General features: G+C 42.6%; 1 protein-coding gene and 1 long non-coding RNA gene across 6 annotated transcripts in view; one reads left to right on the top strand and one right to left on the bottom strand.

Annotated features, from left to right (window-relative positions):
* Prkn (parkin RBR E3 ubiquitin protein ligase) overlaps positions 1-26061 on the bottom strand; it is a 1215691-nt gene that overhangs the window by 500053 nt on the left and 689577 nt on the right. The window lies entirely within an intron of this gene.
* Positions 5121-7698, top strand: LOC128118300 (uncharacterized). The gene is made up of 2 exons (XR_008221137.1): positions 5121-5408; positions 7654-7698. It is a non-coding gene; the product is annotated as an uncharacterized LOC128118300 (long non-coding RNA).

Genomic DNA, 26061 nt, shown 5'->3' with positions numbered 1-26061 from the left:
ATGACATTGAAATTCAGGACTTAACAACAACAGTCGCAGGCTGAACCTGGAGCGTTCAGGGTACGTGCAGAAAGAGAAGTACTGCAGGGAGCCATGGCTCACTGTAAACAGCCTGGCCTTGATTTAGCAATAAACAACGCCTGGGAATTAGTCTTTGTGTATTTTCTGCAGGGACAGCTTCGTCTGTTTTGAATTCGTTCTGAAGTCTAAAATTAGCTATCTTTGAGACTGAAAATACTGTTATTTTCCTGTGTCAGTAAAGAAGAATATTCTGGTATTACTTCTGTTCATCAGAATTACACAGCTTAAACAGAAATCATCTTCCTGACCATCCATAGCTAAATGTTTGCCTAATAAATGTAAAACACACCACCAAAAGGCTGTGGAAAGAAACCCATAGCTCTTCTTATTAGAGGCATAGCAGTGGCATCCAGAAAAAGCTATGGACAAAAAACAATCAGTTGTTTACAGTCAATAACCCCACGGCTTTGCCAAATGGGGCCCCCAACAAGAAGTCATGTGTCTGGTGTGTCGACCTGGTAAACACTAGTTGTCACTGCTGTACATTCTCATGCCCTCCTGCATATGATTATGGTCATGCTTAGGGTTAGGATGAGTTTCAGAGTCAGGGTTAGGGTTATAGTTACGGTTAAAGTCAGGATAAAGGTCAGGGCTAGGGTTATGACCCTGTAGAGCCAGGGTCTTCATTTCTATGCAGGACAGTGATGCTGTTCTTCCAACTCTGGTCTCTTCAATAGCAAACCTTCCTGGCAGTGTGGTCCCTAAGAAGTGTTCAAGGACAGGGTCTTCATTTCCACACAGGACAGTGATGCTGTTCTTCCAACTCTGGTCTCTTCAATATCAAACCTTTCTGGCATTTGTGGTCCCTAAGAAGTGTTCAAAGAAACTTTGAATTCTAGATACCAGTTCTGAATGGAGATGGGAGCTGGTACATAGATTATCACTGAAAAAAATCATGTTGCTTTCAAACTTCTTTTGACCTTTATAGAGTAAATTTTCTAAATCTGTAAGGTGTTTTGTGGAAGTATTCCTTATGCCTATTATTTGACATTCAAATGGGATCGTGCCTTCAAGTTTCCCTTAGATGCATTTAGTCTATTCGGTTTTCTGAGCTGAGAAATAAAAATAGATTTTTAACTTTCTCTTTAAATCCTGTAAGCCTTTAGATCAGTGCTATATTTCCAGATAACTCGTGCCACCCGTATAAATGTGAGAACCATTGATTGCTGTGGCATTCATGTAGAACAGATCAAATTCCAAACATGGTCCAAGGAGGGCAAACTGAAAACTGTGAGAGCAGAACATTTCATTATTTATGCCATGTTGTGTGCCAATCAGTTAGTGGCTCTTCACAGGCATCATGCCTGCAGGCTGGCATGGTTGGTGTGACAGTCTCTTTTAGCACTCTCATTTGGAAAGCATTCTGGAATGTGTGCATAAGAAAACCTCCAAACATACATCATCTCACAGTTCAAATTCATGAACATGTACCACTGAGAGGAAGAGTAATGGAATGTACACGCTAACAGGAGTCCCCATCAAGGAACTGAGTGCTAACACAATCCCCAGGTTCTAAGGGAAAGGTGAGCATGGTTGTCAGTCCACCATCTTGCTAAGCAACCACAAACAAAATTCATTTCACATCCTTGGATTTCCTGGTATATGTGGGGGACTGTGTCACCCCTAAATGGGAGAAAGACAGAAAAGTAAAGAAAAAGAAAATGAGGGAAGAGTGGAGGAAGAAAAGAGACCAAGGCAGACCTCTAAACAACCACTGGTATAAAAGATGAAGAACATTAACATTTGGATTGACAGGCCGGGGTTTCAGTAAGAAAAGAAAAGTCTGTTTTGATGCTGCACTGGCAATATCAGCAGAAACAGTTGATTGGGAAACATCTCATGAGATGGAAATGTCAGGACCATTTACAAAACAGGAAATTCCACATCAGACTGACAAGGATGATGGGAACTATACCATTCCACAGGTGTGTAACTGAGAACTGCAAGCCAAATTCGAAACAAACGAGTGGATATAAACTTGAGATACATTGTGGAAGAATATTTACATGAGTGTTCAGTGGATCTGGCTCCCTTTGGATTTTAGAACATGTCACCGAAGATGTGAACACAGAATGTTATGGACTTAGAACCAAGTCAAGAGAGCCAGCCAACCTGAAGCTACTGCCATGGTCTGGTCTCTACAGATGATCACTCCTTCAATCTAAAGCAATGCCTTGTTTACTCTTTCTTCCCTCATCCCTGCTGGTTTCTCCCCCACCTCGCTGTGCTTCAAGTTTTAAGCTGCATTATGTTTTTCCTTCTTTGTGGTTCCTTTCTACCCATCACTGCTGAATTAAACCAAACTTGTAAACACTGTCCATGACTTTTTTTAATGTTTCATTTTCACTTCAAAGTTCTGCTACATATTTTACACTTTTCCTTTTTCTTTTTTTTTTTTTTGTTTGTTAAGACATCGATAGCATTAAAAAAAGCACTTTGGCCCTCACTACTGCAGCCACAATGCCATTTTACCTGAATGGATCTCTTAGCACTATTTCTTACCAGGTAAAATATGTTTTTGTGGTGAGAGAATTCTTATAGTTAGTAAATCAAGGAAAATGATGTGGTCCTGTGAATAGATTTGGGGGACTTCTGGCTTTGGGAACTTCTTATGGAAGGCTAAGAGATTTACAGATAACAGATTTTTGTAATATTTAGGTATAGAATATAATAATGCAACAATAGCCACAGATACTAAGTGATATTCAGGGTCCAAATACAGTCAAACTCATTTTGATTGTAAAAATTTAGCTTTTCAATTTGCCTCCTGCTGCACAGAAGTAATACACCAGGCAATTCATTCCCACATTTGAGTCATTGTTAACCACAGTGGGAGGAAAGTGCGATGCAGGCCTTGGCTATTATATCCCACTCACAAGAAAGGGGAAGAAAATTATAGTGCAGAATGACCCATCAAATTTCCCTGACAGGTGCTAATTCATTTTGATCTATTCCTCACTGTAATTTCATTGGTGGTGGGGGGACATACATATTTATAAGTGTGGAAGCTGCTGCTGTTGCTCTGTTTATAATTTACAGCAACAAAGGATTCATTTATATTTCCATATTAGAAGTCCCAAGGTGACCCTACTGTGGATACCAGGCCCCCCTGCTGTGTAGGATTTCTAACATAATAAAGAATAAAGCAAAACAACACTACATCCTGACCTGGGCTCATGGGTAATCAGCTCACATATTTACTGTGAAAACAGTAACACTGTGCAAAACAGCAGCATTACTACAGTCTGCTGCAGGAACCCCTTGGGAGCTTGAGAAGGGCCTGCCTGGGAAGCAGTTGATTAATCAGAGTTACTGATGCTTCATTAAAGAGTTATTGTTTTAATTATAATTAACACTCAGTACTTCCTCATGGAGAAGGTGCAGGCAGATCTCTAGCACCATCTCTGATGACATGTGTGGTTTGCATGCTTTGTCAGCTGTGAGCAAACATGTGTGGTGAAACAGAGAGGCATGGGAGAGCAAGGATGGGGTCTGAATCCAGAAGTTGTGTTTAGTTTTATGTGCTATGCAAAACACTTGCACTCTATATGAATATCTTTCAGGTTAGGAGACTGACACCTTATCTATGTACTCCCCAGAATGCTCCAGGAGTTCAGCGGAGGGAATTCTTTTACTTAAAAAAATAAAACAAAAAACAAAAAACCACCCAAATTCCATGTGCTGCATATAAATCCTAGCGCATAGCATGACAAATAACGCATAATTAGGAAGAGGACTCTAACTGGAATTTCACTACACAAGACAGATACAGCTCATTAATAAACACATCAGATATGTTGACTATAACTAGTAGTTAGAGAAACATATATTAAAATGTAGTAAGATATCACTATACAGATGATAGGTAGATGGGTAGATGGAAGGATGGATAGACAGACAGATAGCTAGATTCAGATAACGAATACGTTGACAAAACCAAGTATTGACAATGATGTGGAGAAACTAGAAACCTCATGTAACAAGTTACAGCACTACTAACAGGGCGTATTCCATATTTTAGAAAAATATGGAATACACTCTGTTATAGGATCCCAAAGAGAACCCAGTTACTCTCCTAGGTATCCAGTTGAGACAAATGTCTGCTCAGACTTGTCTATAGTGTTTCTAACACAACTCAGAACAGTGATACAAATATCATCTGCTGGTCTGTGGACAGACAAAATGTGTCCATTGTAATCATCAAGAAGTGTCAGGAGCCAAGTAGCCTAACTGATTCTCATGGGAAAAAGCTGTGTACCTAACCTTCCGTTAACAGTTTCAATAGCAACCATTTTTCAACAAAACCACAGTATGTACCTTTTGATCAACTCCCTGAAACATGATGGTTTGCTGCATGGTCCGTTGATCAGGCCCTGGAACAAAGAGACCTTTTCCTGAACCCTACCTTACCCTAACTTCCTCCTAGTAACTTTCCATACCCCTATCTACTTCTCCTAGCCCCTAACATATATAAGCCTGACTCCCCCTTGTAATAAACGAGACCTTGACGCGACTCAGACTGATTTTGTCTTCCTTTTTGCACCTGGTCTCATTTCTCTCTCGCCCCCATTGATCTTTCAGGAGGTGCCTCCTCGGGTCTCACCCAATAACCTGACCTGCGGGACGGGTCAAGTGGCACCCACAACTTGGGGCTCCAGGCATGGTGACCTGCTGGACCGACAACGGAAGGGGCCCCAGAGAGGATCAGGGTAGAGACGCCCGGACCGCATCACTCATGCAACGTGGGAGAGTCTTGAGGTAAGAGTGTCGTCCCATCGATCATGGGTAAAAATTTATTTAAAGAGGCTCTTTTTCTCAAAGAGATGAAAGGTAACCTTAGGGAGAGAGGAATAAGAGTTAAGAAAAAGGACTTGATAAAATTCTTCTAATTTGTGGAGGAGAAATGCCCCTGGTTAGGGATTAACGGCCCAGGAATTCACCCTCTGACTTGGAACAAGGTTGGAAAAGATATTAACAAATTACTCAGAGACGGGGAAAATGTCTCTGACGCCTTTTTTAGTTTTTATGGTGTGATTAGAGATGTTTTAAAGGAAGCAGAAGGAGACGGGTGTGTTTCACATTTACTAGCCCTTGCAGAGGATTTTCTCTCAAACTCCTCCTGCCTGACACTGGATAATGAGTCTGGAGTCGCGGCGGCGGCCACTCCGTTAAAAAATGAAAGTAAAACAAGAACGGCTGCTTCTCCCCTAAAGGAGGCTCAAAAGAACATCAAGATCACAGGTGACCCTGCAGCCGCCCCGGTCTCCCCCTCTCTTATCAATGAGCCTATCCCTAATGAGCTAACACCCCCACTCAGCCAGTTGGAGGTAAAAACGAGCTCGATCTATGTTTTATGTTGTTGTGTCCTTGTCTTTTGTCTGGTTGATTTGGCGTTTGTATTCGGTGCCTGCAGAAGTGTGCAGGACTTGTGTCTGGGACTTGTGCAGGAGAGCAGACGTGCTCAAGGGTCCCCGGGTCCCCACTCTGGAGGTCTCCTCCGGAGTGATCTGAAAAAGGAGATGAGTCTCTCCTTCCTTTGGGGAGCGAGGCTGTTCACGGCCACTCCCATTTGAATTTGTGTTTTCAGTTTGGGCCTGTGGAGCCAAGTCAACTACCGCGCGGACTGTGTCGGTCCATTTCATGTTTTGTGTTATGTTTTATCTGTCTAATTCCCTCTACCCCACTTCCCCTTTATCTGCACACTCCCTCCTCCCCACCTTTTGGGGGCTGGTGCCGCAGGTCAAGTCCCCCTGACCGCTGCGTGCCACCTGTGCGCCAAGCTCCTGGGGCAAGAGCACACTGAGCCACTGAGCCCGAGGTCCCTTTCATCTGCGTTCATCTGCTGTAGCAGCCGCCGCTGCCGCCCATTGCTGGCGACGGCGGGACTCCTGCTGGCGGGCGGGACTTGCGCTCTTGCTGTCGCTGCTCCAGCGCCCTAGACTCGCCCCGACTGTCAGATTCTCCTGGTGGGTCTCAAAGGGGCAGGTAGACGCCCCCACCAATTTGGCTAAGGTAAAAAGATTTTCACACTGGGACGTCACAGATTTTTCCCCTCCACTCGATACTTCGGGCATGACCCTGATATTATTGTTATGCCATATGATAAAGAGCAACTTGAATGGTTATGCACCCGTAGTCCTGACTGGGCCATCCTTGTCTGCACCTATGAAGGAAAACTTGACACACAGATGCCCAGTAACAAACTCCTATAATTCTTCTGCCTTACTTCCTTTGTTTTTCTTAAAAATACCCGAATGAAGCCCATCCCGGACTCCCCTGTGCTTTTCATAGATGGGTCAAGTAATGGTAAAGCTGCTTATGTCCTCAATGGCCAAAAGAACGTTATGACAACCCCTTTCAAGTCAGCTCAGCTGGTGGAGCTATATGCTGCCCTCACTGTCTTTAAAAATTTTAAAGATCGCTCCTTTAATTTGTATTCAGACAGTAGATATGTGGTAGGGGCTTTACAGGCTTTGGAAATGGTCCCAATAATCCAACCCATTACTCCCACCTTCCAAATGTTTTCTGAATTACAAAAATTAATCCGACAAAGGTCGCTGCCCTTTTATGTTGGCCATATTCATGCCCACACAGGCCTACCTGGACCCCTAGCTCAGGGGAATGAACTTGCTGATTCTGCTACACATTCTATCTTGATTTCTCACTTGGAATATGATCAGGTAGCAATCGCTCGTGAGGCACACCGCCTTCATCACCTCAATGCTCAAACTCTGAGACTAAGGTTCTCAATTACTAGAGAACAGGCTAGGGAAATTGTAAAAAGCTGTAAAAATTGCCTGATGCTCTTACCTGAACCTCGTTATGGAGTAAACCCCAGAGGGCTTACACCTGGACAAATATGGCAGATGGATGTCACCCATGTTCCTTCTTTCAGCAAATTAAAGTTTATACATGTTACTGTAGATACCTTCAGTGGATTTATTTGTGCCTCCGCTCATAGTGGAGAAGCCACCAAAGATGTTATCAATCATATGTCACATGTCTTCACAGTGCTAGGTCAGCCGAAATGTATAAAAACTGATAATAGTCCGGGATATACTAGTAACAAATTTAGACAATTTTGTTTACAATTAGGAATTAAACACATCACTGGAATAACCTATAACCCTCAAGGCCAGGGTATCGTGGAGAGAGCCCACCAAACTTTAAAAAACACTCTTAATAAACTCAGCTCACAAGAGACACTATTTCCCCTTAAGGGAAACCACAAAGCTCTGCTTTCTCACGCCCTATTTGTATTAAATTTTCTGACATTGGCTGTTTTTGGAAAATCTGCTGCTGAGTGACACTGGCACCCAGAAACCAAACAAGGATATGCACAGGCCCTTTGGAAAGATCCAATAACTGGAAAATGGGGCGGTCCTGATCCAGTTATAATCTGGGGAAAGGGGTCTGCATGTATTTATGACTCCAAGGAAAATGGGGCTCGTTGGCTACCAGAAAGACTGATTAAGCCTTACTCTACACAGACTGCCTCCCTAGACTAAGGAAAAAATAACTGTTATGTCCAAGATACAACCCTGAGACAAAAATTCTCTTTTTTTCTTTCAGAAATGCCTCCGGCTTGGAAAATAAAGGGAGCCACGGACATCTCAATGGCAGGACCTGTTTGTTGCGGGCCTTGAGAAACCAACCCCTACTTCATCATTTGCTTACTACTCTTCCCCCTTCCCCTCTCCTGCATCTCCGAGGAAAGCCCCCATGCTATTAAAAAGCTTACCTGGCGAATTTTCACAGAAACGGGGGAGGAGGTCTGGAGGGTTACTGCAAACCATGCTCCCTATTCCTGGTGGCCGTCACTCACTCCCGACTTCTGTCAGCTGGCTGCAGGATTGGATTCTTGGGATATACCTATTATTGACCAACATCAGTTAAATGGTACAGCAGGTCAAACGATTCCAAACTGCAATCAATTTCCTCGCAGTCCTAAAACCACTTGGTCAAGCCCTTGTGGGACATTCCATGATAATAACCCTGCCGTGATGACCGCCCCAGGCTGTGTTAGTCCTACAGCTCGTTGTAGGTTAGCACAATCTGACTTTTATGTCTGCCCTAAGGACGGTAGAAGCCAAGCCACGGCTGCCAGATGTGGGGGATTTGAGACCTTCTTTTGTGCTCGATGGGGTTGTGAAACTACAGGGGCAGCTTACTGGAAACCAACTTCATCTTGGGACCTTATTTCGGTTACAAGAGGATACAGTAAGCCTAGCACGAATAGACATTTTTGCTTTAGCTCCCATACTTGGAAAGCCCATAATCACGGGCTATCATTACCTTTAAACATAACCTTCACTCCTCAGGGTAGGGCAAATCGAGAATGGCCCTCGGGAAAAACATGGGGACTCTGCTGGTATCTTGATGGCACAGATAAAGGAGTCACTTTCAAGATCTTACTAACAATAGAAAACCTGTACCCAAAGTTGGAAGGGCCCAACTTAGTTCTTTCTGACCAAAAGGTTCCCTCCAATCATGAAAAGGTGCCATCACCTCCTCCTCCTTCCCCCTCACCTCATCCTCGTCCCTTTCCCAACCATACATGACTACCATTGTAGACTCCAGTAACGGCACTCTCCTTACTCCTTTTGGGGGAACAGGAGATAGATTGTTTAATTTGGTCCAGGGAGTTTATCTGGCCCTAAATGCTACAAATCCAAACCAAACCTTGCTGTGGGATGTTCTGTATGGCAAATGTGTTGCTGATTAGTCATTAAATAAAACACTGATTGGCCATTGGCTAGGCAGGAAGTGTAGGCGGGACAAGGAGGAGAATAAAGCTGGGAAGTGGAAGGCTGAGTCAGAGAGACACTGCCAGCCGCCACGATGAGAAACAGCATGTGAAGATGCCGGTAAGCCACGAGCCATGTGGCAAGGTATAGATTTATGGAAATGGATTAATTTAAGCTGTAAGAACAGTTAGCAAGAAGCCTGCCACGGCCATACAGTTTGAAACCAATATAAGTCTCTGTGTTTACTTGGTTGGGTTTGAGAGGCTGTGGGACTGGCGGGTGAGAGAGATTTGTCCTGACTGTGGGCCAGGCAGGAAAACTCCAACTACAAATGGCGCCCAACGTGGGGCAAGAGTTTCCACCTAAAAACTGAGAAAAAAAGATTCTAAAATGGAGCTAAAAACAGCTTCCTAATTGTCTCTCTCAAATGAGCGGCAGCTGCCGGTTTGAGCTACTGGTGGGTTCCTAGAATACACCCGGTGGCGGGAATGAGGCCTCTGAAAGTGGCACATTAAGCTGCATGGTGAATTTAGCTTTTTCTAGTACAAAACAAAAAAAAGAGGTTTCTGGGCTACAAGCTGCTTGGATAAAAGCATAGACCCACATAGCTCCCAGAGCTGGTGGTAAACGTAGCCACGTTGGGAAGCTGAGGTGGGCGGAGCCAGCAGCCACAGCTGCTGTAGTTTAAGGCAATAGATTCACAATAAGACAGATTCAGATGTAATAGTTTACAATATGTGTAAAATATACGTAGGCTTAAAAGAGACAAAAAAGGTGATATATAGAGTTATAGAAACAAATACATAGTTTTAAAAAATAAAGTCTTTAAAGAGACAGTAAAGGTAGTATAAAAAATAAGCCACGTAAAAATGGATATTACACAGAGAATCTGCATTGTCTTGTCTTTGGGACTTTTAACTGCAGAAAAACATTTCATTGTAAAAGCTGTTGAGTTACGCCAAAATGTATATTTTAAAGGTATCTTGACTTCAAAATTTGAATGTAAGGATATGTTACTTTGGAAAGGAGACTCTGCTTTTGTTTCCACAGAAAGCCAGAGGCTATGGATTTGTTCCAGATTAAGATACATCAGGTTTGACCAGCCAAGACCCCCTGAAAGGTCTCCGATGACACCATGGCCCAGATGATCCAACATCCAGAATGGTTTGATGGCAACTGGCTCAGACGATACACCCTCATGGACTTTTCCATGATCCTAAAATTTTCTTTGTATCCCCATAAGATACAGCGCCCCCCTCCAGCAGGAAGTAGTAAGAGAAGCTACGCCCAAATTCCCAAATTATATGTAATTTTACTTTGTTAAGGTTAAAACCTTCCTTTTTTTTTAAAAAAAAAAAGGGGGAAGTGCTGTGGGATGTTCTGTATGGCAAATGTGTTGCTGATTAGTCATTAAATAAAACACTGATTGGCCATTGGCTAGGCAGGAAGTGTAGGCGGGACAAGGAGGAGAATAAAGCTGGGAAGTAGAAGGCTGAGTCAGAGAGACACTGCCAGCCGCCACGATGAGAAACAGCATGTGAAGATGCCGGTAAGCCAGGAGCCATGTGGCAAGGTATAGATTTATGGAAATGGATTAATTTAAGCTGTAAGAACAGTTAGCAAGAAGCCTGCCACGGCCATACAGTTTGAAACCAATATAAGTCTCTGTGTTTACTTGGTTGGGTTTGAGAGGCTGTGGGACTGGCGGGTGAGAGAGATTTGTCCTGACTGTGGGCCAGGCAGGAAAACTCCAACTACAAAACCTTGGGTTGCTGGCTCTGCCTTGCCTCCAGTCCCCCTTATTATGAAGGAATTGCCTTTCAGTCTACTGCCAATAACCTCACTTCCCCGAGCAATAGGTGTCAGACTAAGCCACATAAGCTAGCACTCCCTGAAGTCTCTGGACGAGGTTCTTGTTTGGGCAAGATTCCATCAACCCATAGCCACCTCTGTAAACAAACATTGACACCCTATAAAGGGAGCTATTATCTCGAAGCCCCCAACGGGTCCTACTGGGCCTGTAACACAGGATTGACCCCTTGCGTATCTGCTCAGATATTTAATGATTCCCATGAATTTTGTGTGATGGTCCAGTTATGGCCTCATGTCACTTATCATCAAGAAAGCTCAGTGATGAAATTCTTCGAGCAGAGAGGCAGATACACTCGAGAACCTGTGTCTATGACTATTGCCCTCTTGTTAGGTATTGGGGGCATCGCTACAGGAATTGGTACAGGAACTACTGCCCTCGTGCAGAGCAACCACCTTATGCAGTTACAAATGGCTATGACTACTGACCTAGAGGCCATAGAAAGATCCATTTCTGCTCTGGAGAAGTCTTTAACCTCACTCTCTGAGGTTGTGTTACAAAACAGAAGAGGTCTGGATTTACTATTTTTTTTTTTTTTTTTTTTTTGGTTTTTTGAGACAGGGTTTCTCTGTGTAGCTTTGCGCCTTTCCTGGATCTTGCGCTGTAGACCAGGCTGGCCTCGAACTCACAGAGATCCGCCTGGCTCTGCCTCCCGAGTGCTGGGATTAAAGGCGTGCGCCACCACCGCCTGGCTGGATTTACTATTTTTAAAGGAGGGGGGATTATGTGCAGCCTTGAAGGAAGAATGCTGCTTTTATGCCGATCACACTGGGGTAGCTATTATCTCGAAGCCCCCAACGGGTCCTACTGGGCCTGTAACACAGGATTGACCCCTTTGGGTAGACAGACATTTATGTCCTGCCAGAAATTCCCAGATACCAGGCAGCTGCTTCTAAAATTACCACACAGAGGCTTATATTAATTATAAATGCTCAAAAGTGATTCCAGAGAATCAATGGAGAAACTAAGAGAAAGATTGGCACAAAGAAAACGTGATTTTGAAAATCAAAACAATTGGTTTGAGGGCTGGCTAAAGGGGTTCCCTTGGCTTTCTACTCTGATCCCTACCCTCTTGGCCCCCTTGATCATTTTCCTTCTCCTCCTCACCTTTGGTCCTTGGGCTTTTCAACTACTAACACAATTCATCAAAAATCAGATCGATTCGGCCCTATCAAAAACCGTTTCAGTACACTACCATCGGATAGAAACTCGAGATCAAACTATTGAAACAGGTGAAAGGCTCAGGTTCAGTGGCCTACGAACCTAAAAACCCCTACAACTAAAAGCTAGAGGGTACTCAATGACGGGAATAGTATGGGGCCTGTGCTGGGAGCACAACGTACAGAGGTCGCCAGAGACCAGCTCAACATGGCACGTTGCCAGACACAGGACGCACCCCATACAGCCTAAGACAGGGGCCCTCTCGATTTATGACCAAAGCCTGCTTTGGCCATTTTATAGAAAGAAGGGGGAATTGTCAGGAGCCACGGAGCCTAACTGATTCTCATGGGAAAAAGCTGTGTACCTAACTTTCCGTTAACAGTTTCAATAGCAACCATTTTTCAACAAAACCACAGTATGTACTTTTAGATTAACTTCCTGAAACATGATGGTCTGCTGCATGGTCTGTTGATCAAGCCCTGGAACAAAGAGACCTTCCCTGAACCCTACCTTACCCTAACTTCCTCCTAGTAATTTTCCATACCCCTATCTACTTCTCCTAGCTCCCAGCATATATAAGCCTGACTCCCCTTGTAATAAACGAGACCTTGACGCGACTCAGACTGACTTTGTCTTCCTTTATGCGCCTGGTCTCCTTTCTCTCTCGCCCCCATTGATCTTTCAGGAGGTGCCTCCTCGGGTCTCACCCAATAACCTGACCTGCAGGACGGGTCAAAGAAGACTTTAATGGGCTGAGATCAGGAGTATAGCTCAGTGGTACAGTGATTGCCTAACATGCATAAGGCTCTGGGTCCAATCCTTAGCAATGAAAAAGACACGTCTGTAGACAGACATTTATGTCCTGCCAGAAATTCCCAGATACCAGGCAGCTGCTTCTAAAATTACCACACAGAGGCTTATATTAATTATAAATGCTCAACTGATAGATAGCTCAGGCTTGTTACTAGCTAACTTTTACACTTAAATTAACCCATATTTCTATTTATGCTTTACAATGTTGCTCATGGCTTGTTACCTCATTTTTTACATGTCCTGCTTGCTCAGTGGCTGGCTGGTATCTCTCCTGACTCTGCTCTCCTTACCATCATTTTCAGTTTGACTTTCCTGAGTAACTTCCTGCCCAGCTACTGGCCTATCAGTTTTTTATTCACTAATGAGAGTAATGCATATTCATAGTGTAGAAAAGGATTGTTCCACAGTACATATCATTTACATGAAACAACTTAAAAAGAATTTCAAGATTACAGTGAGAAAGTCAGATCAACCATCATATAGAACGATTCCATAAATAAGACCTTTTTATATAACAGATAAAACTCTGTACACAGTGGCTACACAGGGCTGCAGGTAGGGGGAAGGACACCTCAAAAATACAGGAGGGAATGTCTTAGGGTGACAGAAGTGTTCCCAAACTGGATTGTGATGATGGCGCTCACATGCACGTACTTGTCAGCAGTGCTCAACAGTGAGCATAAATCACACCCCAGTCAAAACCATCAGCATTCATGAGCTCTGAACTGATCTGTGAGCCCTTGTATACACTCACAATTACAATGAGTTTATTTCAGAAATAAATAACTCGTCACACCACAATTACACATGAGAAGCATCATCTTTTTCTGGGACCTCAGGACCGTGTGTTGACACTTTCTTTTGTGGGAAACTCAGAACACAGCTGGCTTCATACGGTAAAAGGTTTCAGGTGCTCTTGCTATGTGATCAGTTATTCTGAATCTTCCTGTCCCTAATCCACCAACGGATCTTAACAACTATTCTGGTTACAGGCTTACAACTTAACAGGAGACCAGAACCTTGGTCAGTCATTGGCACTATATGTATGAAGCCATCCACAGAGCAAGTCCTTCTGGAGAACAGCACCAGAGAAATATTCTAAAACTCCATATAAAGGTTAAAGAACTCTGTTACAAGGAGTGGAGGTGTGTCCCTGTAATCCCAGCAATTTGGGATGCTGAAGCAGGAGGACCATAATTTCAAGACCCGCCTGAGCAATATAGGGAGATCTTGGCTCAAAATAAAAGTGAATTTGAGCTAAGGAGACAGTCTATTGGTACAGCCTGGCATATGCAATGCTTTGGGTACCATGCTCTGGAGCACATCCAGGGACAGTGTCTGTCAGCACTCTACTGGCCTTGTAGCAAACATAGAGAAAGCAGATTGATTTCCTTTCTCAAGGGTGGTAAACATGATGTTCTAATGGGTGAGATGATCTTCTGTTTCCTGTGTTTAGAGGGAACACCACCAGGGTGCCTCACAGCTCCAAGGTAGTGGCATCTGTTCCTCTACCACACCTAATCCTTAGGAGGCACATAACTGTCATTGGATGGGCTGACCACTGAGATGAACATAGGTTTGAGGAACTTTCCAGTTCTCTCACTGAGCAGTGTTTCAATCACAAAGAGGAAGTGGCTCTTTTAGGAAGCTAAGGGGGGGGGGGGCTATCACCCCGGATCTGTAAAGTCTGCAAACACTGGCAAATTCTGAGTCATGCCAGAAAGCAGAGAGAATCATGAGTTATGTACATGAGTCATAGTCCATTTTAACATGTTGCCACTCAAGTTTCAACACCAGACCAACAAGCCCTTGGGCTATCAAAAGCATGGAGAGAATTTGGCAAGCCTTTGACTTCCACAGGAAGCTTTGTTTCTTGTCTTTCTCTTGTTTCCTGCTTCTCTTTTAAGGACCTATTTTTATTTTGGTTTAAATTATGTATATGCCTGTATGTGGTATCGGGAGATGGAGGGTATATGCATATATATGTGTGCAGTGCCTGTGGAGGCTGAAAAAGGGTGCAGGATCTCCTGGGCCTGAAATTACAGGCAGTTGGGAGTTGCCTGACTTGGGTACTAGAAACCAGGGTCAGGGCCCTCCCCCTACAAGAGTGATATGAATTCTTAACCACTGAGCCAACTCTCCAGCCTCCTGCTTTTCTTTTAAAACTCACATTAAGTCTATGACTTTGAAAAAATAAATTTCTGATTCCTCCATATGCCCCCACCTCCAGCCACTGATTTAGATACAATTTTACCCTGGCAAAACAGAGGGCTGCTATTTCTCACACTGCATGTAAACAAACACAGGATGACTTTTCTCTCATATTAATTGGTAAATATGAGAGAAGGGAACTCTCTCTCTCTCTCTCTCTCTCTCTCTCTCTCTCTCTCTCTCTCTCTCTCTCTCTGTGTGTGTGTGTGTGTGTAGTTCTTCATTGTTTTCTTTGACTTTGCAATGGTGCAAAAGTTGCATACACCCAGCAGAAGCTACATTTCAAGTTTTGGATTCTGATCTTTTCCTGAGCTGGGACATGTGAAACTATATGTTCTTACAGTGCTGGGCAGCAGCACTGGGCCACACTTCCAGACCCCAGGGTAGGAAAGCATTACCGCACGCTGCCAGGTTAAGGCGCCCAATGGGTAGGGTCTATTGCTATTACATACTTTGACTTAACAAAATTTTCCAGTTAGGGTAGGTTCATTTGGACATGACTCCACTCTGGGTTGATGGTTGAGCGTGTGTGTGTGTGTGTGTGTGTGTGTGTGTGTGTGTGTGTGTGTGTGTGTGTGTATACATACACATTTCCTAGGGCTGGATCCAAAATTCCATGTGCAGATATGATAGGGGTACATAAAGTAATTGCAAAATGAAACATCATCATAGTTGGCATAAAAAGTCTAAGCATGCATTTACTCATGATTAGTCACACTGTAACCTGCAATGAGATCCCAATTCTATAAGTATAGGAATAGTTTACAAAGACAATTAATGATAAAGAGGTTAGTACAAACCTGAAATCTGAAAACCAGGCCCTGAGGACACTGGAGTGCTGTGTTTAATTTTTGTAATTCTTATAGCCAAGATGACTTGATTTTCTGTAATAGAAATGTATGTCCTTTTCTCGTAATATTTATTTTAAAATTGTGTGTATATGTGCATGTATCTGCGTGTAGGTTTGCACATGTGAATTCTGGTTCCTGTGGAGGCCAGAAGAGGGTGATGGACACCTTGAAACTAGAGTTACAGGCAACTCTAAGAGCCATCTGATGTGGGTACTGAAATAAAACTCTGGTCTCCTGAGAGAACAACCATCTCTCACTGCTTAGCCATCTCTTCAGCCTTCACAAACTATGTTCTTATGTTAACTGTGGGTATATTTTACCAGTGTACACAAATCCCATTTGCTCAGCATGACTTCCCATCATGCTGTTTGGACATCAGCTCTCAGTCACTAAGCTATCCTCCCCTGGGCAGTCACAGCCTCTGACAGGCTAGCTGGTGCCTCCCTGAACTGCTGGTGCTGGCCCTTGCAATTTTCCCACGTATTCACCTGCAAACATGACCACATGGCCCCACCTCTGCCCAGCCATCCTGTGCTTGTTCTAAAGCCACCTGCCACTGTCTAGCTGACAGTGTTCTGCTTGCTTCCCCGTGTTCGTGTTTAACTCTTCACACCAGTGACTGAGCCTGGCTCCTTGTGTCATTCTATAGATGTTGGACCTGTGACAGGTTTTAAGAAATACTTTCTGAATCTATGAATGAGTCTCAAGAATTCAGAAGTTAGAATAAATTTCAGGGTCTGACAACCAAAACAATCTCTCCAACTAGATAGGTGATGGGGTTTCGGTGGAAAGTCCAGATAGGTTAAGTGTAGAACTTGCACCTCATTCATCAAGGGCTTGGGAACACCAGGCACCCAGGGGAAGTTGTTTCCATGCAGCATGAAACTGCAAGCATGCTGATTCTCAAGCTGCTAAAACCGGAGGGAATTAATTCTTCTGAACAACCAGTTTCCCACCTTCTATTCAGTAGTGAAGGGTAGCACACAGACAGTCTTGGAATCTGCTGGGCACAAATGCTGAGGTCCAATGTCAGGAAGCCAAGGGGAAACACATCAAACCTCTAAGTGAGCAGTTCAAATGAAAATTCTTCCCAATTTACAAATGAAAGTGTGTCCAGATTAATTTTCATGCAGTAAATCTATGAAGTTGTGTTTTGTCACATTTGAATGTATCGTTTATGTGGGAGCTGTTGGGGTTTGAATGAGAAATGTATCACGGAGGCTTACGCACTTGGAGACTTGACTCCAGCTGGCCCTGTGGTTTGGATAGTTGTGGAACCTGTAGGCGGTGGAGCCTTGCTGGAGGAAGTGAGTCACTGCACTGGAGTGGGAGATCACAGCTGTGTCCCACTTCTAGTCCGACCTTCCTTTCTGCTTTCTGTACCCATCGAAGATGTGAGCTCTCAGCTGCCCGCTGCTATTTCCCCTGCCATTATGGACTCTCCCCTGCCCCTGACCTGTGGGGGACCCTAAGCCAAAATAAACTTTTTCTTCTATAAGATGTTTTCAGTGATGGCGTTTTATCACAGCAACAGAAAGGTAACGAATACATACCTTTTCAGCTTTTATTTGCCATGTAGCAGAAATTGCTGGATGTCTAATAAATCTCATTTACTTTTTTTTTTTTTTTTTTTGGTTTTTCGAGACAGGGTTTCTCTGTGTAGCTTTGCGCCTTTCCTGGAACTCACTTGGTAGCCCAGGCTGGCCTCGAACTCACAGAGATCCGCCAGCCTCTGCCTCCCGAGTGCTGGGATTAAAGGCGTGCGCCACCACCGCCCGGCCTCATTTACTTTTTGAAGACACTCTTTGGAGATATAAATTAAGGGAGTGGGCTGGGAGAAGTCAGATGGTTACCTGCAAACCACGCAGCCAGTAACAGTGGAGTGGAAGCAGAGCACATTCTCTTTTAGGGACGTCTTAAATTTAACCACGCTATGGGAAAATTAGGGAGAATCCATCTCTAATTCAATGAGGGTGTAGATGACCATAGGACCTGGCCCTCCACAGCTGGTGGCTGCAGAGGGCAGTGTGTGAGAGCCATGCTGACGTCCATTAGGAGATCCTACAGGAGACACACACTTAATATACCTAAACACACAGTCCAGTACCCTCCGAGTGTGGGTGTCCTTTGTATCTGGTCTCAGTATTTCATCTTTCTGTTGTGATTATGGCATGGAGGTCACCCTTTCTCCCCAGTTACCTTCCAGGAGGTCAGAGAAAATGGCTAGCTCTGTTTGCATGTGTTCTCCAGATCTGGAGAACTTTGGAAAGACGAAGGACTGAATACATACTTCAGTGCTGACTGTGTGGGGAATGTGAGTTCCCTGTGACCTCTACGGAGGCTGCCCTCTGTGCCCCTGTCATCCCTGAGTCAGCTGTCTGCTTGTCTGAGTAATGCACAATTCAGGGAGCTTTGGGACTCTGTCAATGGAGGTGCAGTCCTGGAAGCTGGCAAAGGATCAGACTTGAAGATGAAAACATGATACCTGTCCCTGATACCTGTCTCTCCACATACAACCCTGGGATGGGGTGGGACAGAGGAGTCTGCCACCAAAGCCAATCAGCCAAGCTTGCAGAGACAGGCACTCCTCCTTTGTGAAAGACAATAATTCATCTTTGTTATGGACGATGACTTTAATACATGAGAAAATTTAGCTCTAAAGTTACCTGTTCTAGAGTTACAGGTAGACAGAAATTAAAGCTTAAGGTAGTGAGGTGAGAACAAATAATATTTATTGAATAAAGTTAAATTTATGCCTGCAGAAGGTCTTATAATTTGCTGATGACGATTAGGCTATATTTGAAAAGTCTTTCCTTCTCTCTAATTGGCAGACCCACCAAACATATGCGTATGCATGTGCTTCTGAGCACATGCATGATCTCAAAGTGTTCCAGACTGAGAAAAGTGCAGTTTCTCTCCAATAAAACTGTGAACATGTCACAACTAGATCTGACACTGGGAACATAAGGCCCCAAGTTTCAAGTTGAAAACATCCCTAATAATCTATAGGAATTAGAAAAAATCCTACATTAACTAAAGGATAGGATTAATTACATTTGCAGCTATTTTAGAAGAAATTCATAGGTCCCACCAGTGGAAGAAAGGTAGTAATAGAGTCTGTTGTCATGGACTATGTTGAAAACAGAGAATGCCTAAGAAAAAGACTACAAAGTGTAACAGATATTCTTCTAAAAATAGAACCACTGTATTAAGAAATTGATCTAAACAAAAATTTCACATGGAAAGGAGATTACTTAGAATTTGACAGTGGTGACTGAAATCACTTTACAAAGATAAACAGTATTAGCAGTTATTTCCAATTGAGGTAACTGACTAAAGTTACTGAAGAATTATCAAAGAAGAATGGATTATATACCATTAAGAAGCTGTTCGGTCTGGACGGCTCTTTAGTGACATGGGAAGCCAATACAGTGTTAGGTGGAAATTACTATTAAGGAAAATGGCACCTAATACTTCTTTCAATGCTCATTTGAAGGATATATATCAAACTGGTGCTCCCAGCATGCCCTTCTCTGTTCCATGCCACCCTTGCAGGTCTCCCACTGCCTTTCTTCTATGTGGGGTTTCTTTTGTTTCCCAGCCTCCTCTATGTGACAGCTTCTCCATTCATCAGTCACATGGGTGCATGTGAGCCACCTTACCATTATAAGTCAACCTGTGGCGACCCTAAGACAACAATGGCGGTGCCATGAAGAAGGCAGGGCCTCTGGGTGCTGACACCACCAAGAGGGTGGAGCTCTCAGGATTCGATGAGTGTGCCGATGGAGGACTGCCTTCCCTTTGCCATGTGCAATCCTCAAACAGTCTGAGACTGTCACCAGATCCTTACTGGACTGGTGCCCTGATCTTGGAGTCCAGAACTCATCAGACATAAATCTGTGTTTTGTATAAGCCACCAAGTTCAGGTACTTTGTTATGATGGCACAAAGTGACTAAGACACTTGGCATTAATATTGGGAAAATAGAAACATCAATAATTCATGATGCTTAAAAAGTACAGATTGCCTAGAGAAAAAGCCCAGAGCTTTGAAAGGAGAATCATGTTTGATCATGCTAATTCCCTTTGTGACTCACCATGTCGATTAGAAAAGGCAGGCAATTTAATATTTCTTAACTCCATAGAGTCTTTGCTTTTTCCATTGGGCTTTAAATCATAAATAAACTAATGCACATTTTATTCCTGCCAGGGTAAGTGCATGTATAAATGATAATGATGGAGCGTCTGTATGGACTTGGGAAATGGAGAATGGAACCAACCCTCAGTGTACATCTGTCACCAGTGTGGGTGGGGTATCACTTGCAAGGCATGGTAGTTCTAATGGTTGACCTCAGGAGGTGGGTGTTCTTCCTCCATCTTTAACTTTACAGCAACTAGTGCTCACTAAGTGGCCAGCAAGCCTGATTAAAGATACCCTTGGTGACTGGGATTTGATTATTTTTATTTACTGTGTAGCTTTCTGTGACAGGGTATTAATTGTATTAATCTATGGCCCAGGATGGTCTGAAATTTATTACATAACCCAGAGTAGCCTCAATTCATGGCAATCCTCCTGTCTCAGACTCTACTTGTTGTTCAAAGTTTCTGAGCAAGCCTTGACCTTTGCAGGTAGGATTGGAACTCCTACAAACTTGTCTTGGATCTAACAGTAAGAAAGGGCTCATACCTCTCAACAAGTTCATAGAATTACCATGTGATCTAGCAAGCCCCCTACTGTACATAACCCCCAAAGAAATAAAAATAAGCACATATCTACATACAACTTTCACAGCAGTAATTATAATACTCAAAAGACAGAAAAAATCCAAATATCCACTAACAGAAGAAATGTACAAACAAAATATGATGTAGACATACACATTTGGTGGGATGCTGTTATATAAAAGACAACGGTGTGGATGACTTTGATAGATAGTATGCCATGTGAGAGGAGTCAGACGCACAGGGACAGATACTGTGACATCCTGTTCTCATAGGATAGTCACAATAGTCCAATCTACAGGGACAAGAGCCAGACTATGATGGATAGGGGCCAGGAGGACAGGAGAGAGGGGTTGACCAATAGATACAGAGCTTTAGTTTGTGATGCTGAACCAGACAGAGGGGGTGCTGGTACAACACTGGGGTGTGCTCAGTGCGAAGGCCTCATTTTATGATGTGTGAATTTCACCTCAAAAAATATTTCAAAGCTTTCCCTAACCTTTTGAGAGAGGTGAGCAATAGAGCCTCTGTTTCCATAGCCAAGTCACAGGAAATGGATTGCTTTTGCCCTACAGAAACTCCATTTTCAATAACTTGTAAAGAATATTTTGCCTTATATCTGTACCTTACACACACACACACACACACACACACACACACACACACACACACGTATACATACACATAAATGTTAAGGAATTATTTTACAGAAATGAAATGATGAGTCAATCTGGGTTGCAAATGGCCTGGATTTCAGTCCCAACTCAAGAACAAGTTGTGTAAAGCAGCAACACACAACCCCCTGGTTACTGTTTACTCATCCATATGCAGGCAGAATTAAGCCAGATGAATGATGACCACATTATCATCTAACCTAAACAGTTTTACAAGTTAATATTTTATTAATGAAATGAAATAAAGTTTGACTTCATCTTGCATCTAATAATAAATAGTATCCAGAAAGTGCCCGGAGCGGCACATTAGGAATGATGAACCCCATGCCGATAAAAATGAGAAAAGATCATTGTTAAAGTGCGGTGGAGGAAGGAATCAGAGTCACAATGGTTCAAGGTTTACAACATTTAGCAATCTGCTTGAGTGGAATAGTTCTCAGTGGATAACGGTTCTTCAGCAACTTCATGCCTGAGTCTTTGGTTGTATTCACATGTTCCATTAAACAGGGAATCACACATGTTACTGAATAAGAACTAGAAGAAAACCTCTGAAGTAGACAGAATAATGGCCCTGGTGACCCGACATCCCAAACCCATGATCTTTTACATGACACGTGGAAATGAAAATTGCATTGACCTTCACAGCATAGTCTCAGAATTACCCAGGTGACACAATGTCATCATGTGGCCCTCTTAAAGGCAGGCCAGGAAGGAAAAGAAAACCAAACCAAACAAAAAACAGTGGCCCTCGGGGTGAGGCAACATGAGAAGGGTGGCATTGCTATTTCCAGCTTTGAAGACGGGAAGAGGTTGGAACCACAGGACTTACACAGTCCTCAGGCACAGGACAAGGCAGGAAACAGATCCCCCTGAACCTTCAGCATGGAATGAAGGTCTGCTGACACACTGACTACAGCACTGAGGCCACAGCACAGCACTGTCAGCCAGTGTGGCTGGCAGCACGAGAGGAGAACTGTGCTAGCGTATCTTCAAAGTGGCTCTTTCTTTGTTTCAACAAGAACGAGGCATGAGTAGGTCCAGAGGGGTCCTTTTCCATTGTCTTCATAATGAAAGCTAAGCACACCCAGAAGTGCTCCACTATTTCAACTTGTTGAACGTGTGTTCGGTGACTTTGAGCAGAGTATACCCCACTGTGTTTGTCAAACTGAACCTGCTAGGGAATATGTATGCTGAGCATGTGCAGGAAAGTGTCTGCCTCCACAGGCCTTCCTATACCAACAGATGTATGCCTTCTCCATGAAATCCCCAGGGCTCATTTGTTCAAGGAAGCCATTGCTTTTGGAATAATTCCAGGGCCCTCCTTACCCACAACAAGTAGTTCATCTCCATTGTTTTATCTTTGAGCCATGCTTGCTCACTTTACACACACCAAGACTAGAACAACACAACAGGTAACAGATCTGCTGCTTTAAGACACCAATGCGGCGATGAGCTCATTAAAGGGACAAAAGAAAGATTCAAAGGCTAACTCAATGGTGAGCGAATAAGAACATCTGGTAAAACAAGCATGGTACCAGGCACTCCTGGAGGGTGTAAAGTCATTTTGAGGATGTAGTAGTGAAGCATCCCTGATGGGATGGGATGGTACACATAGAAGTCAGATTCATGAGAGGAAGGGAGGCTGTAGGCTGCTGATCCTCATCAAGGTAACTCGTGAGGAGGCCCTTGCCCTTTGAAGGGCAGCTTATATTTTAGTTATGACGTACCTACCAGTTATCATGTAACTGTTGAGATGGGTGGCATTTACACATTCACATACAAGTTCTCATTTGATTTCATAGTAGGAAATATATAGCATTATTGTGCTGTGGAATAATCCTTTTGTACACTGTGAAGATTTGTCATTGCGATTGGTTTAATAAAGAAGCTGACTAGCCAATAGCTGAACAGGATAAACTTAGGTAGGAAAGCCAAATTGAGAATGATAAGAAGGAGAAGGATGGGGTCAGGAGATACCAGCCAGATGCCCAGGAAGCAGGACATGTACAAAGTGAAATAGCAAGCTATGAGTCACATGGCAGAGGGTAGAAATATGGGTTAATTTAAATGTAAGGTTAGTAACAAGCCTGAGCTACCAGCCAAGTATTTACAATTAATATTAAGTCTCCATGTTGGTTATTTGGGAAGCGGCTTGCAGCACAGAAACTTCTGCCAACAAATGGTGCCCAACATCCAAGACCATGTATATCCATATAAAGCCTGAGAATGCCTTAAAAAAAAAAAAGGTTCTAAACACACAGAAATGGAGCCAGATGTTCAGATGTGACTTCCTAGTCTTGTGTCTCTTATATCTGCTACAGAACAGAGACACATTTCCTGTCAACTGGCAGCATGTTGAGCTGAGCTAAGTCACATGACAGGTTCCTGCAGTCTCTCACATGGGCCATGGTACAGAGAGGCTTTTCCCAACTATGCATTGTGTAGCTAGTTTAGGGTTTTTACTCATGCAGACAGAAAAGGTTACAAATACGCAGTAAAGACAGATTCCAATAGAAAAAAACTTCTAAGTGGGTTACAGTGTGTTTAAAAATATATGTAGGCTTGGGAGAGAAAAAAAAGGGTAGAGAAAGTCCTTAAGGAATAGAATAATAATTATATATATATATATATATATATATATATATATATATATATATAATATGTATCTCCAGAGTCTGGATTCTGTATGCTGTGTTGTCTTTGAATTTTTTAGCTGCTAAGAGACACTGGATTATGAAAACTACTAGATTCAACCAACCTATATATTTTTAAAACATCTTGACTTCAAAATTTAAGTCAAAAGACATGTTACTTTGGGGGAGAGGTTATACTTTATTTCCCCAAGAAATGAGAGGCTGTTGATTTATTCTGGATTAAAGAAAATCTAGTTTGATCAAGGAAGACCCCCTGAAACCCTGATTGCAGACATAAAGAAATAAAGCTAAAAGAACTACAAGACACATGATGTATATTTTACCTGCTCAAACACATAACAAAAATCATCTTTGGCTGACTTGTGTACAATGCACAGTCTATATTTACATTGATAAAGATATGCATGTTACCTTTAAAAGTTTATATATTTTTAGAACAAGAGGACCAGACACCAATAAAAACTGATGGACTAGATGATACAGCATCCAAACAGCTTCATGGCTGTTGACTGAGATGATTCAGCCTCACATAATACTCTAGCCAAGACCTGCTAATCATCCTGATTTTATCAAGGTTCCCTCAAAGATGACCAGCACCCTCAGACAACAGAAAGTAGTCTAGAGAAAACAAAGTCCACATTCCCAAAATATTGTTTATGGATGTTTGTTATTATTTAAGGAGGTTTGGTTACAAGTTGTTATTGTTAATGGTCAGGAAAAAAGCTGAACAAAGGAGATTAGACTCAAGAATCTTGTTCTGAAAAGAAAAAAGGGGGATAGAGAAATGATAGGATAAAAGGGTAGATTATTGAATCTACTTTTAAACAAAAAAAGCAACTACTAGTTCTTAAACATTTTACATTGGCATGGATTTTTGTATATTGATACAAATTTAAAGTTAATTTTGTTATACTGTATGTATGTTTCTATTCTTGCTTGGGTTGTGCTTATGGAACTCATTTAAAAATGTAATATATAATTAAAATACATATTAATTGCCATCTATAATAGTCAAACTTATAGATATGTTCAATATGTTTTCAAGGTCACAAACAGATATATTTAGATGGATAGACGCTCTTCAAACACTGCAAAGTCCTACAGAATATGGCATTTAATATGTTTAATAATCTAAAGTTTTTCATGACAGTGAGACATGTCTGCTCCTAGCAGCACCAATCTACTTCAGAGAAGATGATGGGCATCAAAGAAGCTCCATATGGAGTTTTCTTTCTTTATGGCAAAAGCTAGCCATGTGGGCAAAGAAATTGCTCTTGCCTCAGTTGCTGACAGTTACCATCCAAACTGGCTCAGCAGGATGCAAGAAAGGCAACTGCTCAACTTTGTTAAGACAAGGTAGGACAGTCCTTCAAAATTCCCTGCTTCACAGGAAAGTCAGATATGCTAGGCCTGTAGGCCAGAGCTGGATGCTCCAAGATTGCAGAGGAACTTTGGGTGACTTTCCAGGCAACCTGATGTCCTGGTTATTAGGTAACATTTCATCCTTCTGGGGTTTTTGATGGAGTTGAAGACTAGATAGTTATAGTTTTCCTTAGTTATGATAGAAGGTAAATTAGGTACAAAACTTTGGAATCAAAAAGATAAGATAAATAATGGAATATTTTCTCTAATTTTGTTAAATACAAATGGACTGGATATTACAACTATAATTCTTACTTAATAACTATTTTTGTTGTATATAATCTTACTATGTTAAAGTTAAAACCTTACTTTTTAATTTGGCAAAAAGGGGGAAATGCTGTGGAATAATCCTTTTGTACACTGTGAAGATTTGTTGCTGTGATTGGATCAATAAAGAAGCTGAGTGGCCAAGAGTTGAACAAGATAAAGTTAGGTGGGAAAGCCAAACTGAGAATGCTGGGAAGGAGAAGGATGGAGCCAGGTTATGCCAACAGGACACCCAGGAAGGAGGATGTGTAGAAAATAAGGTAACAAGTCATGAACCATGTGGCAAAGGGTAGATAAGAAATATGGGTTAATTGAAATGTAAGAGTTAGCTAGTAATAAGCCTGAGCTATCAAACGAGCATTCATAAACAATATTAATTCTCCCTGACAGTTATTTGGGAAGCAGCTTGTGGAACAGAAACTTCTGGTATTACATTGTTCTAATGTATACCAACAACTGAAATAAGAAAGATAAGATAAGAATGGGATGCATACACACATACAAACATACACACACACACACACACACACACACACACACACACACACACACACACACTCCTTCCCTCCACATAGAAGATTTTTAATTGG

This window comes from Peromyscus californicus, unplaced genomic scaffold (genome assembly GCF_007827085.1).
Source record: "Peromyscus californicus insignis strain IS unplaced genomic scaffold, ASM782708v3 Scaffold_22__1_contigs__length_63687245, whole genome shotgun sequence".
In the NCBI taxonomy this organism is placed as follows: Eukaryota; Metazoa; Chordata; class Mammalia; order Rodentia; family Cricetidae; genus Peromyscus; species Peromyscus californicus.
Note: the sequence above shows the minus strand (reverse complement) of the source record. Positions and strands in the feature narration are given on the sequence as shown.